Source organism: Eupeodes corollae, chromosome 2, assembly GCF_945859685.1.
Source record: "Eupeodes corollae chromosome 2, idEupCoro1.1, whole genome shotgun sequence".
Classification (NCBI taxonomy): Eukaryota; Metazoa; Arthropoda; class Insecta; order Diptera; family Syrphidae; genus Eupeodes; species Eupeodes corollae.
Genome location: NC_079148.1, coordinates 63,351,566 through 63,368,319, shown reverse-complemented (window position 1 = coordinate 63,368,319; position 16,754 = coordinate 63,351,566). Strand labels below are relative to the sequence as shown.

The 16,754-nt window shown below is 34.4% G+C and overlaps 1 protein-coding gene across 9 annotated transcripts in view; it reads right to left on the bottom strand.

Moving 5' to 3' along the window:
- Positions 1-16,754, bottom strand: part of LOC129945574 (small conductance calcium-activated potassium channel protein) — a 424,927-nt gene that overhangs the window by 302,118 nt on the left and 106,055 nt on the right. The window contains exon 1 of one of the 9 annotated variants that reach the window (XM_056055386.1): positions 5,895-6,175. The exons of the other annotated variants lie outside the window; for them this stretch is intronic. The gene's annotated coding sequence lies outside the window, so the exon portion shown is untranslated. Of the gene's footprint in view, positions 1-5,894; positions 6,176-16,754 lie in introns of those variants that run through there. 9 annotated transcript variants of the gene reach the window in all.

The following is a 16,754-nucleotide window of genomic DNA, read 5'->3' as shown; positions in this document are numbered from 1 at the left end:
ACTTTTAATAGGGTGGAATTTTGAAAAGGGTATTTGGTACGTAGATATCCTTAGAAGATTTCGAACAGTGAATGGTTAAGTATTTAAGCTAGATCTATTTGCTTTTCAACGACGATGACGATGATACAATGGCAAGAGCGGCAACGACGACGACGCCAATATACAAACCGCAAAGTTTGTTTTTAGAGGCTTATTATAATTTAGTTGAGAATTTAAATAAAAGGGAATGATTTTGATATAGGATTGGACTATAATATGTTTGAGGGTTGTAAGAAGGCAAATCAATATTACTTTCTATCAAAAAAAATCTCACCATTTTATTTATGGATTACTTATGGTTAAAGGATTGATAATAAGATATGTTAGTGCGTTTGTGATCAATTTATAAATTTATTTATCAGTATCGAAAATCATCATCTGCGAAAAATGCACAATGGCGCATTAACGTACTTTAGGAACGCTCAGCCAAACATTGAAAGATCTACGCAATGACTCGAAAAGTTTTGGGGTAAAAATGATTTAACTGTTTGTCGATTGTCAATAATTTCAGATCAATGGCTGCCGACGAAATAAATGTTTGTCTCAAGTCATCGAATCTATGGTGCTATGTGAACAAACTTCAGCTAATACCAAACATGAAATTTGCATTGCTTAATGATAGGTACATACATGCTGAATATTTCTCTGATCAATTTCTGACTATCAGTAATGGTTTAGTATCTTTAAGTCACTTTTAAAGTTTTGCCTCATATTAATGATGCTTTGAAACATAAACTAACTAGCCAACAATACACACATGGTGGTAAGTAACAAGGCGATGCTCAAAAGCAAATTCGACGGTGAATAAGTTCTCATTCGGAGGATCTCGATGATCCATACCGATATGACGTTTCAGTTTAAAAGACATACATTTTTGATCCATCTTTGTTAATTATTTATATGGCATGATTATTGGTCGGAAGACCATAATAAAATATAGTAAGGTTGCCAAAAAATAAGTTAAGGAAATATTTCAAAAAAGAATGGCTTAATTCAATTATTTTGGTTCAATTCCTCAAACTTAAATGTGACATTTCCAATACAAAATAAATTATTATTTTTTTATTATTATTTATTATTAAATTTATATCTCGAATAATTTGGCAGATAATAAAATTACCTTTTTTGGTTATATGTTTATAATCATATGGAATAGGGTTGGCTTCAATATCCCGGTTTTTATATTTTCGTTTCTAAAGATCCCGATTTTAAAATCTCGGTTTTTTAATCCTGCTTTTTAAAGGATGAAATTAAAAAAAAAAATCGTAATTTTTTGAAAGCAGTATTCCGATGCGCTCCCGACAAAATGTACTATTTAAAATATTTTCAGAACCACTATGCCTTTAAAAAAAGACGCGCCCGCGACCGCGCCGGCTAGCCGCGCTGCACATCGTCCGCAACGCCATGGCCGCGCCGCGCCCCTCCGCCGCGGGTGCATGCCAGGGGCTGTTTTTTCCTGTTGTGATAAAATGTCTTCATTATTGAACAAGTATCGACTTTTAAAATGCAAAACATTTTCTGGTTTTTTTTTCAAATTGATATTAGGAAATTAGGCCAGAATATCTCAATTGGTTTTCTTGCCTAATTTCCATTTTGGTTTCTGTTTTTTTTTCCATTTCTGTCTGGCACAATTTCCAATGTTTCAGGCTTATTTTCCACAAAAAGTTCTGCTTCTTTTTTCAATTTGAAGCAGAAAACATTTTCTGGCGTTTTTTCCAAAAAAAAAATACTGGCGTAATTTCGGGGAGCCGTACATTTCTTGCCTAGTTATGAAATATTTTGAATCACTCTTTTTCGATACAAAGAGTGTGGCACCTCTTACATATCCATCGAACTTTGCTGTGGCATATCCAGCATTGTAGTTGATTTTGATTTTTTTTTTGGGAATTGTCCACCTTCACTGTGAATCAAATTTTTGTCGAATTTGTGATGAAAGTAACCACGATTGGCCTTCATAACCGTCTTCAAGGATTTCAATGGACATTTTTTTGTTCTATTGTTACGAAACTACCTCTTGCGCGAAATCCTTTTAAGCGTAACGTAGCCATAAGGTCATTGCTGGTAAAATAATTGTCAAAAAAAAAACGATGTGGTCACTTGGCCTTTTTACCACTTCCAGTAAATCAATGAGGCAATGAATTATATCCTGAGAAAAGCATTATGCCAACATTTTTTCTCAGATCTTCTTTTGTAAACATGAACGTGTGACAGTTTTGGTCCAGTACATATATTTGGCTCACTCAACAATCAAGTTCATTACCTCATCATTGAAAAAATGTTCAAAGATTTGAACTCCATTTTCTAGTGCTATTTTTTCTTTTATTTTTGGTAAATTTTCCAAATAGTCGAAAGTTTCATCTATTTCATTAGCATAAACCACATGCTTTGACCATTTAGGAGCCTCTCGCTGAGCTTTCATCCCTTAGCCAAGCAAGTGGGATATCGTCTTCACTGGCCAATTCATCGGTGTATTCAATCTCTACTGCTATGTCAACAGGAATATGGGAATCAAGCAAGTCATCCTCACATAAATCTTCCTCGTCCGTTTGTATATCAACATCCGGTGTAATAAAATAACCAATACATCTATTTTATTACAATCATCTGGGATATCATCAACAGCCATTGAGAGATTTGCGTAGCGCCTACAGTAAAAGCTTTTGCAGTTTATTGATGAAAAAGCCATTTCTCTTCAAATCCCGTAAGAAAAAAAAAATTAGCACGGTTTTGGTCAGTGTACTCAATTGAGTAAACCACCTTTGTAGACCACTTACCAGAAGCAAAAAACAATTTTCGTAATGTGAATTATTTACAATGTTGATTTTTGGTAAAAAATGTATTTAAGAGAACCGGTAATTCAGAAATTTACCAAAACTTTAAATTTTGACTAACCTTTTACTTTCGAAAGGACAGAAAACAGCTTGAAACAGAAAACACAAGGCCCAAAAGTTGTAATTTTTCGATCTAAAGGTAATCAGTTTTTAAACCAAGGCTATCACATAAAGTTTTTGAAATATTATTCAAAATGTACAAAAACGTTAAAAACAAGTAGTAATAAAAACTCAAAACCAAAGGAAAGCATAAGGTACACAAGGATTGTTTAAATCCTCTTATAAATAAAATTAAATGAAGGCTCACAATTCACGAGATTTTCCCGTAATGAAATGAGATTATAAAAAGATTTAAACTGTAGCTAGAAGATAAAAGTTTGTATTATTAAATGGTCGACAAACTTAGTTTTTTTTTCTATACCACAAACAATACAATACATTTTTTAAAGATTAAAGGTATCGCCTCACAATTTTTCTGTTGTATCTTTTTTTTGAAACAACGTTTTTAAGGCGAAAGTAGAACACAGCACAGGCTTGCTTTGAAAGTCAAGTTACAAAAAAAAACAGTCGAACCGTTTAAATGTTCAGCATTTATTTAAGATTTTTGTCAGACATATAAAAAACTTTAAAATATTTCTCGAAAATTTTATGAAAACTATAAATATTTTAACAGAATAATGAAGATAGTTTTAAAAAGGGACGTGTTGATTTTGATAGCTCATATTGTTGCAATTACTCTCTGTTAAAACATCTTTTTTTAATCATTCATTAAAGACAAATTATTAACATGGCAACTATAAGCGTAGAACAACACGTTGCAAAGGATAAACTTTTTTTCTCAAACTCACTTCTCTAGTTGCAACGATGCGCGCGTTACTCCCATTTAATGTGATACATGATCGTATTTTCAAGTCGACTATTCAACATTTCGTGGTAAAATTCGATTCCACCGGTTTAGTGAACAATCACCCAACACCAGGAACAGAATCCCAATACCAATACCCGATACCCAAATCCATACAAAACCTTAATCTTTCGCGTGTTGCAACCAAACGTCCATATACAGAGTCGTGTGTTAGCTAATTACATTTTACAGCAGTTGGAAGTTGATTCCAAATTTGGCAAAAAACAATCTTTAGCGTTAAAGACCATTTTTGGATGCAAGGGATAGGTCGTGTGGCCTGAAATGATGATATGGACACCAAAGCCGTATAATTTCTACAGGTTTACTAAAGACGCACTCGATTTTCTGCGAAAGCGGTTTCATGACATGATTATCTCTCGCCGATGCGATGTAAAGTGGCTTTAAAGTTCGTGTGATTTGACCCCTTTAAACTTTTTCTTGGAATGCTTTCTTAAGTCCCTGGTCTATTCAAATAAGCCGCAAACCACCTCAACTTTCGAAAACAACATAATCGATGCCATCGGTTAAATTCAGCCTAATTTATGCACCATCATAAACTGGAAATTTTGAATGCAAGACACCTAATAAAGGAACGGCTTTCATTTAAAGTTTTTTCTTCAATAAGGGGGGGGGGGGTAGATTTCGAAATGGAATTAAAAAAGCTGCGTGCGAGGTCTTAAAAAAACTATTTTTTTTATTGAAATGTGCATGAATGCCATTAAACCATTATATATATGACATCATTCAAATGCCTGCCTTGGCTTCTTACGGTGCGTGGTGATACGGAACGAAGTGCTCCAATCTCCAATGGCTCTTCCGCATAGATCCGGCGGAATTTGAGGAATGGCCTGTGTTATGTTCACCTTTAGGGCATTGGTCGATTGTGGTTTATTTGCATAGACCTGCGACTTCAAGAAAACCCACAGGAAAAAGTCAAACCGCATGGCCTTGGTGACCAATTCACATTGACTCTTCGAGAGATAACTTTATCTTCAAATCGTTCATGTAAAATGTTAACTGTGGCGTTTGCACTAACCAAATACCCCGCGCGCCGCCGGCCCAAAATCTACCCACACCAAACGGCCAACTGGTGAACCTCGCGTGGGTTGCTGTCATCCTATATACGGCAATTTTGCTTATTAACACAGCCTCGTCAATAAAGATGATTTTTCGGCCAAAATTGCGGTCCTCTTCTAAACGATTCAAAGCCCAGTCACCGAACAAACGGCGTTGTCTATGAGCTTTGAGCTCCTGGGTCAGTTGGGTGCAATGCGCGCAACACATTTTGATAATAAAGTTTTATCTTTTGCACGTGCTATTAAATCGTGTAACTTGCCATGAGGATTTGGCATAAACAACTGAATAATAAACAAAAGATTTGACAGATGTCACCAAAACAAAATGGCGCCAAAATCTACCCGCTTCTATTGCAAAACCCTTTAAATCGACGTTGTATTTCACACATATTCTTATTGGTAAGGCTCTCAATTAAAGTTAAAACCTTACTCTTAAAACTCTTAAAAATGACTTTCTTTTCAAGTATCAACAATTAAATTGTATCCATAAGCCTTAAAAACCCCAAATCATTTATTTTCTAATAAGTAAGAACCAATAAATTCATATTTTTTCTTCATCTTCAAAAATATCCGCCTCATTATTTAATGAACACGGTACATAGTAATTATCTTAAAACATCAAAATGACACTTGTTTAATTTAAAATACTTTATTCATTGGCTACCACAAAATAAATTTATCGGCCTGGCTATAACAACTTACTGTAACTTGACATGGTCATGACACAATAATCGACAGACCTGCCAAAGTGTCACTTTTAATTTCCATTCAAAATTTCGCGTTTATTTGTTAAAATTAAATTTCACATAAAATATTGAATAGAAAATTTACAATAAGGGTATACACATATTTATACACATTCACAAATATGTTGAAAATTTCGAAATTATATTTTGAATGATTTTTGACAGTTTTGAAATGCATTTTGAAAGAAAGTTGTACTTGGATACTGGATAGGAAATACTTAATCCTAATCATAAATGACACTCCATAGAATACGATTAGATTTAAATATTGCGTGTAGTTTATGGATTCCAATCTTACCCATATTTAAATTTGAATATTGAAATTCTTGTTCGATTTTTTAAATAAAACTAAAAATGTTTTAACAAAAACAACTTTCACATTCACAGTAAAATGAAAACAAAAAATTAAAAAATAATTTCTTTTGTTTTCGATAAATTGGAAATTTTAACGATAAATATTTCAACCGAAACAAACCAATTGATCAATAAGTTCAAAAAATTGCCAAAACTATAAATAAATAATAATTTTCGAGTTAAAACACCGTTTTCAATGTATGGCGATGGCAAATGGCGAGTAACGACACGACCAACAGATGTTGCTAAATTCGAACTAATTGAAAAATAAAAATTCTTATTTCAAAACAAGAATAAGAGCATTTACGGATACTCGAATAGGTACATAGATTTGTAGGGAGGTACTGTACATATGAACATATGTATATTTACAAGTTTATTTGCATTCCATTTTTCAGATTGAGCTTCTTCTCTATGGTATAGGGTATAGGGTATAGAATGGCGCATGGTGGCATGGCTAGTGTCCAAATAAATTTTGACAATAGCTAGACCATAGAGTCTAGGAAGAATAAATAAATAGTTTCAGCACATTTTTGACGCAATGGACGGTCGCGGTCGTTCGGGCCCCAGCCTGAGCGAACATCAGGCAGGGCAGGTACGATGCGATGCCCAGTGGCCAGTGGCCAGTAGCCTGTGCTGTGCTTCGCGATGCGATGGCGAAATTATTTGTGATGTCATGATTCGGACGTTTCAAGTGAACAAATAAATAAATGTTTAGTTCATGTGCAATTTTTGAAATATATGAAATCTATTTTTAAGATATACTTTTATATTTTATTATCTACAGTACTTTTGAAAATTATCCCTTTTTTTAAAATCTTGCCTTTCTGTATTTTCTTGCTACTTTTTGTAAATCAGAGTGTTGAAAGTCAGTTCTTGTAAATTGCGAGGTTATGCTCTTATTTTTGCACTTCATGCGAGTATAAACAAAAACACAAACAATTTAATTGATTTTGATGAAATGTTTAAGATGCAAGTAATTTTGTTTGTCTTCAACTAAAGACAACATATGTTTTTAATTACAATGATATTTCATTTTTGCTCGAAGGTGAATAAACTTAAACATTTCGATTAAAAAAAAAGTAACAAAAATTGATCCAAATAGGAACATTGTCAAATAAAATTTAGTTTGATGCACTAAAGGTGTTTGACCTTTTTGATAGTGATGAAATTTTATATGGTAACGGTTTAAAGTTACGGGGCAAGTTCTTAAGAATTTTAATCATATCTTAATTTAAGTATTTTTAAAGACTATGTTTCGAGATCTACTCTCTTCTTTCCGAAAAGTGATCGAATTGAAAAAAAAATCCAAAAACACTTATGAGAGGACTTTTTTTGATCTTATATATAAAATTCTTCTGTCACAGTGTTAGTTGATTTACTCCTCCGAAACGGCTTAACCAATTTCAATGAAATTTTGCATATACATTCGGTAGGTCTGAGAATAGGTTTGTATATATTTTTTATATTCATAAGTGCTATGGTTTAATTGCATCCACATCGTACACGGTTCAACGATCTTGCGATAGTATTTAGTGACGCTATGTGCAAGGAAGCATTGATTGCTATCGACGATCTTTGCATTATCATTGCCAACTTAATACTCAATAATTTCGGTATGCATTCACCAAATCGAAATGCACTGATTTAATAGACACTGAATTAAAACGTGAACTACAATACAATACTGTAGAAATGGCAGCGATTGTTGCTCGGAATGTCCCACTAATGAATGAAGAACAAAGAACCATTTATGACCACATCATGCTCGAAATTTCGGCAGAACAAGGAAGATTCTTTTTTTTTTTGGATGCACCAGTTGGAACTGGCTAAACATACCTTATTTCGTTAATTCTTGCTAAAATACAGTCAAATAATAGTATCGCTTTGGCTGTTGCATCTTCTAAGACTGCGGCCACTTTATTGGATGGAGGCAGAACAGCTCATTCAGTATTTAAATTTCAACTAAATTTTAAAAATAGCTCATCCATGACTTCAGTGCTGAAACAATGTAAAATTATCAGCTGGGATGAATGCACTATGGCACACAAACATTCGCTTGAGGAGTTGAACAGGACTTTGAAAGATATAAAAAAAACAACGACCGACTATTTGGCGCTACTTGTTACTCCTTTCAGGTGATTTCAGACAAACGCTTTCAGTTATTCCACGTTCCACGTACGCTGATGAAACTAACGCGTGCTTTAAATCATCGCCACTGCGGCGTAATGTTGAAATAGTACAACCTGGAAGCAAATTTGCGTGATCAAATGCTTCAAGATCTATCCGCTGAAAAATACTCAAAAAAACTTTTAGATATAGGCGACGGAAAAGTTACTAAAGATGAAACTGGATGCCTAAAATTACAGGTCGATTTCTGTACGATTATTGATTCAGAAGATGCTCTCGTTGACCAGATATTTCCCGATATACACACCAATATTCAAATCATGAGTGGACGGCAAAAAGAAACATTTTAGCAGCAACAAATGTGGATGTCAATAAATTAAATCTCAAGATACAACATTTGTTACCAGGAGGGTTGGTGTCATACAAATCTATTGATGCGGTTTGTGTTGCTACCGAAGTTGCAAATTAACCAATTGGGTTTTTGAACTCATTGGATTTACCAGGCATGCCACCGCATAATTTACAACTAAAGATTGAATCTCCGGTAATTTTGCTTGGTAATTTGAGCCCACCATGGTTGTGCAACGACCGCGATTAGTATTTAAAAAATGTATACAAAATGTTATCAAAGCCATAATTCTAAATGGCGAACTGCGAGGTGAAAATATATTACTACCGCGAATCCCTATTATAGGCACAGATGTGCCAATTCAATTCAAACGACTTTAATTTTCAATTAGATTGACATTTGCAATGGTTATCAATAAGTCTTAAGGTCAAGCGATGCCTGTCTGCGGCTTTGATTTGAGCACTTCATGTTTTTCACATGGACAATTATCCGTGACGTGCTCTCGAATGGGCAAACCATCCAATTTGTTTGTATTGTTGCATTAAGGGATTGGTATTGTTTTTTTTAGTAGTAAAGTCATAATTAGCATTATGTATTTATATAATTTTACAGAATTAATTTTATTAAACTGAAAAAATTGTTTGTTCTATCAAAATAATTTCTAGAAATTATTTATATGACAACACAACGTTTGTCGGGTCAGCTAGTTAATTTATAAAATTACTGTTGCGAAAGAGAATAGAATAAAAGCAAATAAATTAAGTGGCTCAACAGTCCGTTGAGAACAAGGGAGTAATGACTTACAACTCTCAACCATTCCTGTGTACGAGACCTGATATTAGGGATTGAGGGGACCTACAGTTTAAAGTCGAATACGAACGGCAAATTTGAGAAAGCACTTTTCATGACAAAAATTACTCTTGAAGGATTTGTCAATTCGTCGCAGGATGCAGTATCCGTGAGAAAAACTTTAGATGGCACAGGCAGGGATTGAACCCAAGACCTATGGCATGACAGTCCAGGGCACTAACCATCACGGTTTCAGTTTTTTTGATTTATAAAAAACCGTTAAATGGATTTTTTTCAAAAAATATACTTCTTTGATATAACGTTACAATACATTATATAAAATTTAATTCAAGTCTCTACCTTTTTGGTTCGTAAGATATTTAATGTTAACCAAAATGTTCACCTTTTTTCAAACTGCTATGGTAAAAAAACCACCTACGCAATTTTCTTGAGAGCCCTTTCTGCCTTATTATCTATATACAAACATTTATTTAAAATCGATATCTCTTCTGGTTCTTGAGCTATGGACGACGAAAAAAACGTCACGAACGTACGGACGTCGAACGTACGCACACACGCACGCACATACATCTTTCTTAAAATCTCAAATTTCGACTCTAGGGACCTTGAAACGTCGCAAAATATCAAAATTTTCAATTAGATTTTCACTCTATCTTCAATTGGATCGCCCGGCTGGTCTATTGTTCTCTGGTCTCCATTTTGTTGTAATTTTTGTCCATCTTTGGTCTTTTTCTGTTTTTGACGTCAATAATTCCGGATCTATTGCGAATATTTTTATTTCGTGCAACATGACGTATGCTTATATTTTTTTTTCCTTTTTGGTCTGACCTATCCTTAGCTGGTCAAGATATTTTGTAGTCAAGCTCATTACTTGTAATCCATGAGCAAGAATCGGAAGAATAGAAGATTTGAAATTATTATTAGGTTGGACACACTAGAATAGGAAACACTTAGGCCAGTTTAATGGCACATTGTGATACCACATGAATCTTGAGGCTTTCTCCTAAGCTTAATGGAACCAGTTTGAGTCCCTTACGAAACGTGAGATGCTTATTATGCTAATATGATTTAAATCGTTTAGATCGTTATAGAAGAATTCTCCTAGGTAATTCTTGAGTTTTAAGATAGCGCAGGGGGTGGCAGGGCTGCGTCGCGTGCTTTCCTATTAGCCAGTGCCCGTTTATGACGAGCTTACAAATATGCAATCTGCTTAGAGATAGCAAGCACCTTGATCGCTTTAAATCAAGTATAGTACAGATGTATTTTGTGACCTGACACGTGGTGATGTTATTTCACTCGGTGGTTACCTTCTTCATAGCTTCCTGCATTAGCAATTGTTTACAAGTTGCGATTGGTTTAACAGCATTTGCCAAATGTTGTAGAACTATTGTACTGTACCGTTTCTAGTGAGATCATCTGCATTACAATTACCTGGAATGTCTCTATATAGCCCGGCATCCAGTAAAGGTGAATATTGAACTGTTGTGCATAAGTGACGATCGGCAGTTATGGACTATTATAGAGTATGTAGAGCCAGAGTCCAGAGATTTGATAGCGGTTTGAGTATCTGAAAAAATACGATTACCAATTGTTGATATAACGGTTTCTTTAAGCCAGGACAAAACTTTTTCGCCAAAAGTTCTGCCTGGAATGCGCTACAATGATTGAGAAGATTTCAGTTGTTCAGAGTACACGACTCCACTAACCCAATTTTTTTCCTTTTTCCTTATATATAGGCAAGCTGAACGTAGGAATGTATTTAATTTGGCGCTGTTTATATAGCTTTCTGTAAAGCAGTCCACCGTACTGCCACATCGTACATTAAAATCAGTCTTACTAACGATGTCTATTAGCTAATGCGTGATTCTGGGTTGTAAGCCCCATTTATTACCAATACCTTTTTGGCAGGAAAAGAGAGCTACAGTAGCTTTTCTGACTCTTTTTTGTACATTGCGTTTCCAATTTAGTTTCTTATCTAAAAAAGACCTAGATACTAAGCCTAGTCTGAAAACTTTAATTGGATTCCTTTAATATAGGGAGGGTTAGCAAATGGAATTGCTATAGGACTGATTCGGTTTTGTGTAGGTTAACACCCAGTCCATATCGATCAGCCCAAAGTATTAGTTTGTCTAAAGCATTTTGTTAGACGTCTTTTAAGGTGTTAAGATGCTTTCCTGAAACCGCTATAGCAATGTTCGTTGCATATGCGATCACTCTGATACCCTCCCTATCCAGACTAGTTAGTATTTCATTCACCACTAGATTCTAGAGAAGAGGGTATGGACCCTCTACTAACCAATCTTTTGGCAGAAGAGTTCCCCAGTTTTGAGTTTATCATTTTGCCAGTCAGCATTAAATGAATTAACTCTCCAAGCGAACTTTCTACGTTTAGAGATGTTAATCCAGATGTGATTTCATATGTGTCAACATTGTTAATACGCACCTTCGATGTGAGGGAAAGCAACCATAGTGAACTCTCTATGATGGAGAGTATTCGATTTACCTTTACAGAAGGCATGTTGAGACAAAGACAGATGTCTTGTATGAATACTTGCCCTTAAATGAATATCAATCAATTTTTTCAAGGTCTTAAGATAAAATGATGAATGGCTTATAGCTCGTAGATCTTTAGGATTAACTTTCAGCCCTTACCTGCTCCATGCTGAGGGAATATACCAGGCATAGGCAACTGGTAAAAATTGCCTCAAGGATTGGTGCAATTATGTTTGATGGTTTTTGTATAGTTCGACTGGTATTATCTCATCTGGTCCTGCAGATAGGAAGATACATTTTACTGTCTGAACTTTGGTCCAATTATTCCATATTATGCTTTCCAGTTATTTTTTTTTTAATTTCTTCCAAAACTAAACTAAATAGAGGTGCAGTGAAAACAGATTGTCTTGTTTAATTAATCTTTGTATATTTTACTTGCGTCCTTTTTTTTCTGTTCCTATTTGTGCGGCGTTATTTTTTTATATTTTTGAAATCGTCTCGAATGTATTTGTGTTTATGTTTTTATTTCTTCAGGAAGGACCATATCATTTCGTGTTCAACGGAATCAAAAGCTTTACTGAATTCAATAAATAGAAAATAAGCCGGTATTCTAAATTTATTGTATCTTTCTTTTAGCTGATTCATTATCTATAAGTTATCTGTTGTTGAGAATCTTTCGTTAAATCTAGCTTGTTATCTTAGTTGATTGTTATAAAGGGCTCCTTTGATGGTCTTGTAAAACTTTTACGAGAAGAGCTTGTAAATTTTCGAAATGTTACTAGCGGAAACTTAATTCCAACGAAACTGCTAGAGCTGATAGCACCACTGCTGAATAATTCAAAGCAGGAGGCGATGATCTGGTAAGGACGTTCGTCAGAAACCTAATAGGTCCATGTCAATGTGGTTTCCGACCAGTAAATTCAAATCTGTACCGCCCATCTCTTCATCGATTTCAAATCCGAGTATGACACCATCTATAAGGAAGAGCTTTACAGAGTAATGTCTATATTTTGGCATCCCTGTAAAACTTATTTATGTGTGCAGAATGACGATACGCTGTCATGCGACTTCTTCAACATCGTTCCGAAAAGAATTGTACAAAACTCAATCATCAACAATAGAGGCACAATCTTCTAAAGATCCATTCAATTACTCGGATACGCCAATTTTCCAATTATGTCAAAACATGATGCCAGTGTTGAGTTTTTGACCATTGCGACGGAATCGGAGAAGATGTTCTTTTTGTGGTCAATGAAGGCTAGGCCAAGTTATGCTGTTATCAAAAAAGGACAATGAACGACGACGTCTTGTTAAAAACGTCACCATGGACAGCTTTAACTTTGAGGTAGTTAAGGACTTTGTGTACCTAAGCACCGCTATAAACTCAGACAACGATATCAGCGTTGAAATCAAACAAAGGTTAACTCTTGGAAAACACTACTTATTCGGACTTAGAAGGTAATTACGTAGTCAAGTCCTATCCAGAGCAATTAAAGTCCCCATCTATAAGATCTCATCATTCTGGTTATTATTTATTGCACTGAGGCCTGGACCCTGTCAAAGAGAGATCAGAGCGTCTTAGGATGCTTCGAAAGAAAAATTCTTTGAATGATTGTTGGCTCCGTCTTCATAGATGGAGAGTGGAGAAGAAGAAACAACGACGAATTGTACGAATTGTACAGCCATAATGACCTGGTTGAGGAATAAAAGTCCATAGACTTATATGCCTGGGTCACGTGATCGCGACTCAGGTGACGCACGCAGATGACCTCAAGCAACTTAACATGTACTTTGATTTTCCGTCAAGAATCTGCAGTCCTACAGATTTTGTGCGGCTCGATTTGGATGAAGGAATTGGTTTGGTCTGTTCTCCCGATGATGTCGATGTCGTCTGCGTATCTGGCTGAACCTGATGATTATGGTCCCACTTCTTGACGTGCCAGAGTCACGGGTTATTTTGTTCCAACGTTTGGTTAAAGACAAGGCAGGCCAAACCATCCCCTTGCCGAGTTCATTGAAGATGTTGATTGGTCTTCATAGCAATCTTGGTTTGTCAACCTACATAGTCGTGTCACTTTTTTTGGGATGCCGAATTCTCTCATAGCTTTGTACAGTTCTACCCTGGCTATGTTTTTGTAGGCGGCCATCTATAAACTATTAACTTCAAGACATTTTCCCATCACCTGACGAAGGGTAGAAATCTGATCGGTTGTGGATTTTCCTGGGATGAAGCCACATTGATATTGTCAAATGATAGTATTTTTCCTATCAAAGTTGCCATATATTTGATTAAAGTTGGCAACTGAGTCTAATACAATCATTTTTGCATGATAGGACGTATTTTAAGATCTAGATTTCGAAAGTGGAAAACCAGTGGGAAACAACATTTGCCTATCTCACTTTTTCTACAATTGTAAATATCTTCCCTTTGTGATATTTATTATAGTATTTGTTGCTTAACTATAGACGTTGGGTAGCTTAACATAATTTATAATTTATATTCATTTGACTTTATTCAAAATCAATTGATGGTATCCTAAAATATTATTATATAATAAAAAAATAAATAAAAACAGATAAGCAATCCTTAAAGCCTTCATTAACTCCACTAATCATATAAACTTTTTAATTAGCTTCATTGTACAATATAACAAAGTAAATCATATACACTTAAATGAAGGTAGAGGCTCATTTCCCACGCAACTTTTGTACATAACTATCACTAGGCAGCTATTATTCAACTTTCGTGCTAACATAACATTTCGATTCAGAAAATAACTATAAATGATACTTTTGAATTAAAATTTTTGCACGCACATCCACTATGTGTGTTATGTGAGAAGTTCAAAAGTTCCATCATCCTCGTGTGTAAAGGTTGAAGAACTTTTTATTAAGATTCTTATTTCTATATCTGATGGCTCACCCATGTCTGTCTAGTCTTTGGAATTTTCCACTAATACATCATATAATTTGTAAGTTTCATTCCAATTATTTTAGGTTCTGTTCAATTTAAATAATGGACAAAAATAAAAATTAAACAAGCTTAGGAACAGAAACCAAACAAATCATTTTCCGATTCTGAATAAATTTTTTGTTGCTATATATTTTGATTTTAAAATAGATATAAGCATCCTTAAAACATCCTACCAACATCTGCTTCATATTTTATTTTTAGACCTTATAAATATTCAAAGTGTTCTATAGTAAATAAATCTTTTCCGCTTTTGAATCCAAAAGAATGTCAAATTCTTTTGAAAAATTTCCATCCAACAAACAATCTTATTTGCATTTGAAATTTTAACTCCTTAAAAGTTACAATATACCAAAGTTAAGAATAACAGAGTAGGCAGCTATCTTAAAACACAATCTGCATAACATAAGTCTAGAGATCCGCACCAACTCAAACCAAAATCCTTAAGCTAACATCTATACAATAAATGATTGAATAATACAATCGTAAATTGTTCCTCCCTATAATCTATACTCGTCCTGATGTATAGCACGTCCTTAAACGATTTGAAATGTGTACTTTTTTTTTTTGAACAGCAATTGTTTGTAATATTTTTCATTTTCTTTATGCTTCAAAATATTTGCATATATTTTTTTTTACTTTTTGTGAATTTTTTTAAAAAACAACCTAAACCTTTCTTCTTCTTTTTATTTATCCAAACAGAATAATATGCACAGTCAGAGTCATAAGTCATCAAATTTTCATATTTTCCCCTTAGGCCTAGGCTGCTATTCGAGTCACGTATTCATGAGCGGATTTATTGTTTTAAGGGGTATCATTATCAGGCGATGTATACCCGCTTTACGCGTATAATCGAAAACTTGATTTAGATTAAAACCAGATTAAGGACTCTTGTGATGCTTTTTTAGTGACTTTAATTTTGGAATTCGCTGAAAAGTTAATACTAACTTTATTTTGCTATTACAAATACGAAAAATTGTCTAGAGAAATAAATTAATGTTTATTTCACCGTCAAGACCAAACTGTACTGTGGGCAATGGAAAACGATATCAGACAAATGGCTATCAAGGCTACCGTTGCGGTACCATATTTTTTTCATAAAATTTTTCATGACAAAATTTGCACATTTGCGTTTGTATGTCCTAACTTGGCAATTTCCTAATTTCAGGCCTTAAATCGATACAATTTTTAATTATAGATCGATAGCACAATCCTTTCGACGTATTTAACCTTATTTTTGAACTGCGCCTATATTAACCCAAAAAAAGCCCCACACAGTTACACGTTGATAGAAATGAAAAGACTTTTTAAAAATAATTCTTGAAAACGAAAAACCTGACTTTTACTGGTTACTCCAAAACTAGTCTCATATTGTTCTTGACCAAAACACACGGATCGATTTTTCTTATCACTTCGATTTTGTGTTTTATAAGAAGACCAAAAAAGCTCTTCTTTTACGAACTTTAATTGCAAACGTTTTTATCATTTTTATAGCAAATATTAATGCTTTATTGTCAAATTTGTATCATTTTTTTCAAACGTCAAAATACGACATATTCAAAAGTGACAGTTGCCAAAATAGAGGATCATTTATTTACTGAAAAGCCTTTGCTTTGTCTTCTCGTTTAATAATGAGTTTGTATCTAACCTAAATAATAGTCCCGTAGCGTGATGTTTAGTGCATTGGGCTGTCATGCAAAGGGTCTTGGGTTCGATCCCTGCCTGGCCACCTAACTTTTTCACGGGTACTGCCTCTTGCAAGGAATTGACAAATTCTCCAAGAGTAATTCTTGTCATGAAAAAGTGCTTTTTTATATCAGCCGTTCGGATTCGCCATATGAACTGTAGGTCCCTTCCATCTCTGACAACATTACTCGCACACAGAAATGGTTGAGAGTTGTAAGTCACTAGGCCCTGGTTCTTCATGGACTGTTGCGACACCTTATTTATTTTTAAATAATAGTCAATTTTAAAAAATTTCAAATTGCCAACGTTTGACAACATAAATGGGGGGAAAATTAAATACATTTATTTTGGCACAATCGGATGAT